Source organism: Oncorhynchus masou, chromosome 12 (genome assembly GCF_036934945.1).
Source record: "Oncorhynchus masou masou isolate Uvic2021 chromosome 12, UVic_Omas_1.1, whole genome shotgun sequence".
Taxonomy (NCBI): Eukaryota; Metazoa; Chordata; class Actinopteri; order Salmoniformes; family Salmonidae; genus Oncorhynchus; species Oncorhynchus masou.
Genome location: NC_088223.1, coordinates 6,886,700 through 6,895,987, shown reverse-complemented (window position 1 = coordinate 6,895,987; position 9,288 = coordinate 6,886,700).

Here is a 9,288-nt window from a genome sequence, read left to right as displayed (position 1 = left end):
TGAAACTTCTGTATGTGTGATGTCTACTGTTAATTTTTATTGTTTACCTTACTTGCTTTGGCAATGTTAACACATGTTTCCCATGCCAATAAAGCCCCTTGAATTGAATTGAATTGAATTGAGAGAGAGAGAGAGAGAGAGAGAGAGAGAGAGAGAGAGAGAGAGAGAGAGAGAGAGAGAGAGAGAGAGAGAGAGAGAGAGAGAGAGAGAGAGAGAGAGAGAGAGAGAGAGAGAGAGAGAGAGAGAGAGAGAGAGAGAGAGAGAGGCTGAGTTCGAGTCAGTTAAAAATTGCAGAAAAAAAAGGGAGATGGTTTGTTAATTAAAGAAGACTGGTAGAAAGTGGAAGCAGAGTGAGTTGAAGACGGGAGAACAAATGGAAGTGAATGAGGGAGAAGTATCGGAGATGTGAAGTTTAGTTGTGTAAAGTACTTAAGTAAAAGTACTACTTAAGTACTTTTGGGGTCTCTGTACTTTACTATTTATATTCTTCACAAATTTTATTTTTAATTCACTACAGTCCTAAAGAAAATAATATACGTTTTCCACCATACATTTTCCCAGATACCCAAAAGTACTCATTACATTTTAATTGGTTAACGGGACAGGAAAATGGTCTTACCCCTACTGCCTCTGATCTGGCGGACTCAAACACAAATGCTTTGTTTGTAAATGATGTCTTAGTATTGGAGTGTGCCCCTGGCTGTAAATATATATATATATATATATATTTTATGGTGTCGTCTGGTTTGCTTAATATAAGAAATGTGAAATGATTTATACTTTTACTTTTGATACTTAAATATATTTAAAATGAAATATTTGTTATACTTAACTCAAGTAGTATTTTACTGGGTGACTTTCACATATACTTGAGTCATTTTCTATGAAGGTATCTTTACTTTTACTCAAGTATGAGATTTGGGTAATGCAGAGGTTAAGGTAGAGGTTAAGGTAGAGGTTAAGGTAGAGGTTAAGGTAGAGGTTCATGTAGAGGTTCATGTAGAGGTTAAGGTAGAGGTTCATGTAGAGGTTAAGGTAGAAGTTAATGCCCGTCAAAGTGATGTTAGCATATATAACGTTATCCTGTACCAACTTTTGTGTCGACTACATTACGTTGTTACAGTTTATGTTCCTATGTGGCAGCAGTGTGTAGGAGGGAGGTTCCTCGGTGTGAGAAGTGTGCAGAAGAGCATGAGACAAAGGAGTGTGTAGCATTGGGGAAAGTAGTGGTATGTGTTAATTGTAGGGGTGCCCATGGAGCCTGGGGATCAGAAATGTCCCGTGCGAGAGAGGCAGGTTGAGATTTCCAGGGTTAGAGTAGTGCAGAAGTTGTCATATGCTGAGGCAGTGAAGAAAGTAGAGGATGGTGGGTTAAGGGGAGGAGTGGTGAGAGTAGTAGAGATATACCAGTACAGAGGGATAAACCAAGAAGTTGTATATTTCAGTAATATGTTTGTTTACGTACTTTGCTACTTCTTAGTGAATGTCAATGTCACAGTGTATTGTCTGTTTGTCTGTCTCTCTCCAGGATGGTGTGTAGCCCAGTATACTGATGGTTTCTGTCTGTGTCTCTCTCCAGGTGGACCTGAAGGAATCAGGATGGTGTGTAACCCAGTATACTGATGGTTTCTGTCTGTGTCTCTCTCCAGGTGGACCTGAAGGTGTCAGGATGGTGTGTAGCCCAGTATACTGATGGTTTCTGTCTGTGTCTCTCTCCAGGTGGACCTGAAGGAATCAGGATGGTGTGTAACCCAGTATACTGATGGTTTCTGTCTGTGTCTCTCTCCAGGTGGACCTGAAGGAGTCAGGATGGTGTGTAACCCAGTATACTGATGGTTTCTGTCTGTGTCTCTCTCCAGGTGGACCTGAAGGAATCAGGATGGTGTGTAACCCAGTATACTGATGGTTTCTGTCTGTGTCTCTCTCCAGGTGGACCTGAAGGAATCAGGATGGTGTGTAACCCAGTATACTGATGGTTTCTGTCTGTGTCTCTCTCCAGGTGGACCTGAAGGTGTCAGGAGAGAGTGTAGCCCAGTGACAGGACAAACGGCTGATGACCAAACTGGGTCACGTCACCTTTAAAACACTGAAGGGCGGCAACATCAGCTAAGACAGGGAAACATCTCTCTCTCTCTCTCTCTCTCTCTCTCTCTCTCTCTCTCTCTCTCTCTCTCTCTCTCTCTCTCTCTCTCTCTCTCTCTCTCTCTCTCTCTCTCTCTCTCTCTCTCTCTCTCTCTCTCTCTCAATACACTGACACATTCTCTCCTTGCTCAGCTACATCCCCCCCCCCCCAAGAACTCCACACACATCACCATGGCAACATCACTCGCTCTTCTTAGCCTGAGGAATAATCATTCTGTCATTAATTAAAGGAGAATGGCAACACTATGATTTAGAACGCCAGCTAACTGTAAATCAACATATTGGCATTGTGACATCACAAAATTACAAAATGGCTGAATTTACCGAGTAGCTCCCGAGTCTGAGAATTAGATGAGAATGAAATAATGTTAGTTAGGGAGCCAATAAACCTGCTGAAGCCGTTCATGTTTGAGCCGATCGTTGCCCCAGATCAAATAGTTTGTTTTCGTAGCGGTAACTAACACAGATATGCTGTCTGACACACCTCAGTTAGAGGGTCTGCGTGTGTCATTTCTTCCATAAAGCTCACATACTCGGAAGCAATGGCAAAGTTAATTTCGTATTTATTTTATTTTACCTTTAACTAGGCAAGTCAGTTAAGAACAAAATCTTATTTACAATGACGGCCTACCAAAATGCCCCCTATGGGAGCTGGGATTAATGTATATATATAGGACAGAAAACGCATCACGACAAGAGAAAACAACAACACTACATAAAGACAACAACATAGCATGGCAACAACACATGACAACACAGCATAGCAGCAACATGACAACATGGTCATTTTTTTTCAAGACATAGACCCAACGCCTACGCCTTATTTAAAAATAGTATTAGTTAGCTTGTCCACTATAACAACAGGTTCAAGAATAAGCAGATAAAACTACTTTCAACGAGCACTCATCCCGTGTCCCTGTTGCTAGGGTCGTGACTTCAACTAGCTTTGGCTGCCATCTATTGGAAATGAATGGTAACTACACTGGCCAGGGAGTTGTCAGATTCAAAGGAGACTTTAATAATATATGCCATTCGGCAGACGTCTTTATCCAAAGCGAACTGGCTACATGGTAGTGGAAACACATCACAGAAACTGGATTACAATTTGTATGCCATGGATGGTCAGTCCTTGCATCTATAGCTTTGAGAGTGGTTACGTTTCTCCAGCCCCATCCCTCAGCTTTTTACCCAAAGAGGAGCAGGGAGACACCTTGTTATTGTTTCTACTGCAGATTTCCACTTTACGAAGTTAAGATGCAGATTAAATACACACCTAAATATGTTACAGATACTATATAAATATATATACATATATATATATATATATATATATATACTATATATATAGCATCCAGCATAGTAACCGATCAAATCAATTGGGGCGGCAGTGTAGCCTAGTGGTTACAGCGTTGGACTTGTAACCGAAAGGTTGCAAGTTCAAATCCCCAAGCTGACAAGGTACAAAATCTGTCATTCTTCCCACTGTTCCTAGGCCATCATTGAAAATAAGAATTTGTTCTTAACTGACTTGCGGAGTTAAATAAAGATAAAAAAAAAATGTATTTTTTTTTTTTACAAAAAAGCCCCTTTTTTACATCAAAATAATAACCACAGTGGTTATAGAGGGTGCAATAGTTCAACACCTCAGGAGCATATGTCAGTTGGCTTTTCATAGCTGAGCATCAATAGGTTGAGAGAGAGAGAGTCGAAACAGCAGAACCGGGACAAGGTAGCACATCCATTGAAACAGGGTAAAGAAATAAACGAGTCCACTACAATTCCCTTTATGGACGGGGTGTATCTTTTGAACTCGCTGATGAATGACCTGCTCCTTCTCCATTTTTCGGGAACACCATCCCGCTCCCCCAAAGTGATCGATAGTGTAACTCGGCTCGCACTGTGATTCAGAGCTCTCAGGTTCATACAGCGTTCATACAGTCCGAGTCCAGCGAGTCCTGATCTCTCTCTCTCTCCGTCAGCTCCATCTGTGGTGTAGTTCTGGTCTTCACTGATCTCTCTCCGTCAGCTCCATCTGTGGTGTAGTTCTGGTCTTCACTGATCTCTCTCTGTCAGCTCCATCTGTGGTGTAGTTCTGGTCTTCACTGATCTCTCTCCGTCAGCTCCATCTGTGGTGTAGTTCTGGTCTTCACTGATCTCTCTCCGTCAGCTCCATCTGTGGTGTAGTTCTGGTCTTCACTGATCTCTCTCTGTCAGCTCCATCTGTGGTGTAGTTCTGGTCTTCACTGATCTCTCTCTGTCAGCTCCATCTGTGGTGTAGTTCTGGTCTTCACTGATCTCTCTCTGTCCGTCAGCTCCATCTGTGGTGTAGTTCTGGTCTTCACTGATCTCTCTCTGTCAGCTCCATCTGTGGTGTATAGGGTCAGGACTCGGTTGTACTGATGGACGTGAGCTCAATCGAGCTGGTCCCCGACCTCTTTAGTGAGGGTCCCGGTGGAGCTCTTTAGTGAGGGTCCAGGTGGACCTCTTTAGTGAGGGTCCCAGTGGACCTCTTTAGTGATGGTCCCAGTGGACCTCTTTAGTGATGGTCCCAGTGGACCTCTTTAGTGAGGGTCCAGGTGGACCTCTTTAGTGAGGGTCCCAGTGGACCTCTTTAGTGATGGTCCCAGTGGACCTCTTTAGTGATGGTCCCAGTGGACCTCTTTAGTGAGGGTCCCGGTGAACCTCTTTAGTGAGGGTCCAGGTGGACCTCTTTAGTGAGGGTCCCGGTGATCCTCTTTAGTGAGGGTCCAGGTGAACCTCTTTAGTGAGGGTCCAGGTGGACCTCTTTAGTGAGGGTCCCGGTGGACCTCTTCTCCACGCAGCACAGGAACACTCTGGCACCCAGGGGGTCAGTTTGACATGCTGTACTCACCGTTCTTTCCTGTTGGTAGAAAACAATTACGGTGTCTGTTATGCTATAGTTATATTCAAGAATCACTGCATATACTTTAAATTAACAATCGCCTTAGAAATAACATGGATTTGCATGTATCTCCTCTGCCTCCTGAACAGTCTCCTCCAGGATGAAAACATTTTCACGGATGAAGATTTTGTTTTGTTTAAGACAACTGAACCCAAATCTATCAGTTGCCGTTAAAACAAGCTTCCCGCCTTGTATGCTTTGTTAACACACACACACACACACACACACACACACACACACACACACACACACACACACACACACACACACACACACACACACACACACACACACACACACACACACACACACACACACACACACACACACACACCCCGACTTCAGTCTAGCTAAATGAGGTGGAGCTAACAAAACAATACAAAAACAAATCTGTCAACTAATTGTATTCCAGTACTTGACTATCTGAGGTGGAAGCTCGCCACAGTAACTAACGTTACCTAATGACAGAGGTAAGTTATATTATAGTTTTACGGGTCAGAGGTAAGTCAAGCATTAACCTTATCATACCTTATCCATAAAGGGACCACTCTGAACATTTCTCAGAAGTACTTTTTACACCACTTATGTACGTCTACGTTTGGGTGTGCAAGTTATATATTATTATTTTTCTATTCTTACTTCACCAGATCATCATAATTATACCATTATACTCAATATTATGTTACTTTAACTCTAGTTACACGGAGAAACTGTTGCAGTTGAGTTGCTTGCCAATGTTATTGGCTTGGGGGTGTTATGCAAAACACTTCAGACGTAATTAGCTAGTTAAGTTACCTTTTAATTGCAACAAAGTTGTCCAGTGTCTAACGCTGGCCTAGTCAACAACAGTCATGACTGGTTAACGTTACTTCAGACTTCAGACATTGCGTTGACTCGCGTCGCCTCCGTTCAGTCGCTTTTGCTCGACTCCGAAGTCAGCGATGGTCGGTCGGTAACCTCTACAACTTAACCCTTGAAGAGCGTCATCACTGACTTCGGAGTCGAGCAAAAACGACCGAACAGAGGTGACGCGACAATGCAATGGAGCCTGAAGTAACGTTAACCTGTCATGACTGTTGTTGACTAGGCCAGCGTTAGACACTTCCGGTTGACGCATCGAAAGTGCCCTTCATCGTGAAGTCTTCCTCCGCGAATTGCTGTCTGCAGTTCGAGCTGGCACATTCTTCCTCTTCAGGACATGGAGCCACTTCTTCAAAAGTTGCGTGTCCTTGGGTAGCCTATGTGGTAGTTTACCGAGGGATCTTTTTTGGAGACAATTCATACAGTTCATGTCTGAATTACTATTTGTTGTTGTCCGCCCCTAACCCCACTGTCTTCGATACCACAGATAATTTGCTGATTCCTGTCAGTCATTACTATGGCAATTTAAAATGGCCCTGATCATAGCTCAAATAAACCTTGTCGAAGATCAAAATACTGAATATAGAGATGTTTTTATTATTTTTAAATATTTTTTATTTTACCCCCTTTTCTCCCCAATATCGTGGTATGTTAGGAGCTACTATATTGTCTCATTGCTACAACTCCCGTACGGGCTCGGGAGAGACAAAGGTCAAAAGCCATGTGTCCTCCGAAACACAACCCAACCATGCCACACTGCTTCTTAACACAGTGCGCATCCAACCCGGAAGCCAGCCAATGTGTCGGAGGAAACACCGATGCACCTGGTGACCTGGTTAGCGCGCACTGCGCCTGGCCCGCCACAGCAGTCGCTGGTGCGCGATGAGACAAGGATATCCCTACCAGCCAAACCCTCCCTAACCCGGACGACGCTAGGCCAATTGTGCGTCGCCCCATGGACCTCCCGGTCGTGACCGGCTGCGACAGAGCCTGGGCTTGAACCCAGAGTCTCTGATGGCACAGCTAGCGCTGCAACGCCTTAGACCACTGCGCCACCCATAGAGATGTTTTTATGTTAAATGCACATGTTATGTATGACCATAGCTCAAATAAACCTTGTCGAAGATCAAAGTACTGAATATAGAGATGTTTTTATGTTAAATGCTCATGTTTAGTACTAGTGGATTGAATACATCTATTTGTGTTTCCATTCCATCATAATAATATGATCAAAAAGCACATCAATTTGGGTTTAATTAAACGGTGTATATTTTACTATTGATATCAGTATTGTATTTTCCCTCTGGGAAATTCTTTAAGGAAAATATGGAACCACATTGGTTGTGTGACCATTTAAACTAGAGACTAGTTATGTACACTAGCTAGCCTTCAACAGTCTCTATTGTTTACCATGTCTTAAATAATCCACACCAGTCACCTAGGACCTATCCATTACAGTGTGACATTACACAACCTGAATGTAGAAGTGTGTTGTGGTGGTATGAGAATGCTAGTGGATGTGTAATCTCTTAAAGCGAGGGGACAGAATTTCCACTTTTGGATAAATAGCGTGCCCAATTTCAACTTCCTTCTGCTCATGCCAAGAAAATAAGATATGCATATTATTCATATATTTGGATAGAAAACACTGAAGTTTCAAAACTGTTTGAATCATGTCTGTGAGTATATCAGAACTTATGTAGCAGACAAAACCCTGAGGACTAACTGTTCAGATTTTTTTCCCACCCTCTCTGTTCAGTATATTGTCTTTGCCATTGGATATTTAATAGGAAACAATTTTCAGTTCCTTCCGCTTCCACACGATGTCGCCAGTCTTTGGAATATGGTTGAGGTTATTCCTTTGTGCTATGAAGAAGTAGGCCAACTCGGAACTGGGGACACCAACAAAAGAAGCTCGTCAAAGGTAATGCATATTTTATATTTTATTTCAGCGTTTTGTGTAGCGCCTGCTACGCTAGCTCCTTTGTTTACTGCCGGTGCAGATGGGTGCAGGCTATCAGATAATAGCTTCTTATGCTTTCGCCAAAAAGCATTTTTAAAATCTGACATGGTGGCTGGATTCACAATGAGTGTAGCTTTAATTGAGTATCTTACATGTGTGATTTAATGAACGTTTGAATTTTATAGCATTTTATTTGAATCTGGCACTCTGCATTTCCCCTGGCAATTGGCCGGTTGAGACGCTAGCGTCTCCCCTATCCATATTAACGGTTGAAGATACATAACGTACAGGCCAATCAAGCTGTGATTTTATCATATCGGGGGTGGTGGTACCAGGAATTATCCTGTTATTTTATCATATGGGGGGGGGGGGTGGAACCAGGAATGATCCTGTTATTTTATCATATTGGGGGGGGGACAAGGAATTATTCTGTTATTTTATCATGTGGGGGGGGGGGTGGTGGAACCAGGAATGAATCTGTTATTTTATCATATGGGTGGGGGGGTGGTGGTACCAGTAATTTTCCTGTTATTTTATCATATTGGGGGGGGGACCAGGAATTATTCTGTTATTTTATCATGTGGGGGGGGGGGGGGGTGGAACCAGGAAGTATTATGTTATTTTATCATATGGGGGGGGTGGTGGAACCAGGAAGTATTCTGTTATTTTATCATGTGGGGGGGGGGGGTGGAACCAGGAAGTATTATGTTATTTTATCATATGGGGGTGGTGGAACCAGGAAGTATTATGTTATTTTATCATATTGGGGGGGTGACAAGGAATTATTCTGTTATTTTATCATATGGGGGGGGGGGGTGGTGGAACCAGGAATTATTCTGTTATTTTATCATATGGGGGGGGGGGGGGGTGGAACCAGGAAGTATTCTGTTATTTTATCATATGGGGGGGGGGGGGGGTGGTGGAACCAGGAAGTATTCTGTTATTGGGGGGGTGGAACCAGGAATTATTCTGTTATTTTATCATATGGGGGGGTGGTGGAACCAGGAAGTATTCTGTTATTGGGGGGTGGAACCAGGAATGATTCTGTTATTTTATCATATTGGGGGGGGGACCAGGAATTATTCTGGTATTTTATCATATGGGGGGGGGGACCAGGAATTATTCTGTTATTTTATCATATGGGGTGGAACCAGGAATGATCCTGTTATTTTATCATATTGGGGGGGGGACAAGGAATTATTCTGTTATTTTATCATGTGGGGGGGGGGGTGGTGGAACCAGGAATGAATCTGTTATTTTATCATATGGGTGGGGGGGGGGGTGGTGGTACCAGTAATTTTCCTGTTATTTTATCATATTGGGGGGGGGACCAGGAATTATTCTGTTATTTTATCATGTGGGGGGGGGGGGGGGGGTGGTGGAACCAGGAAGTATTATG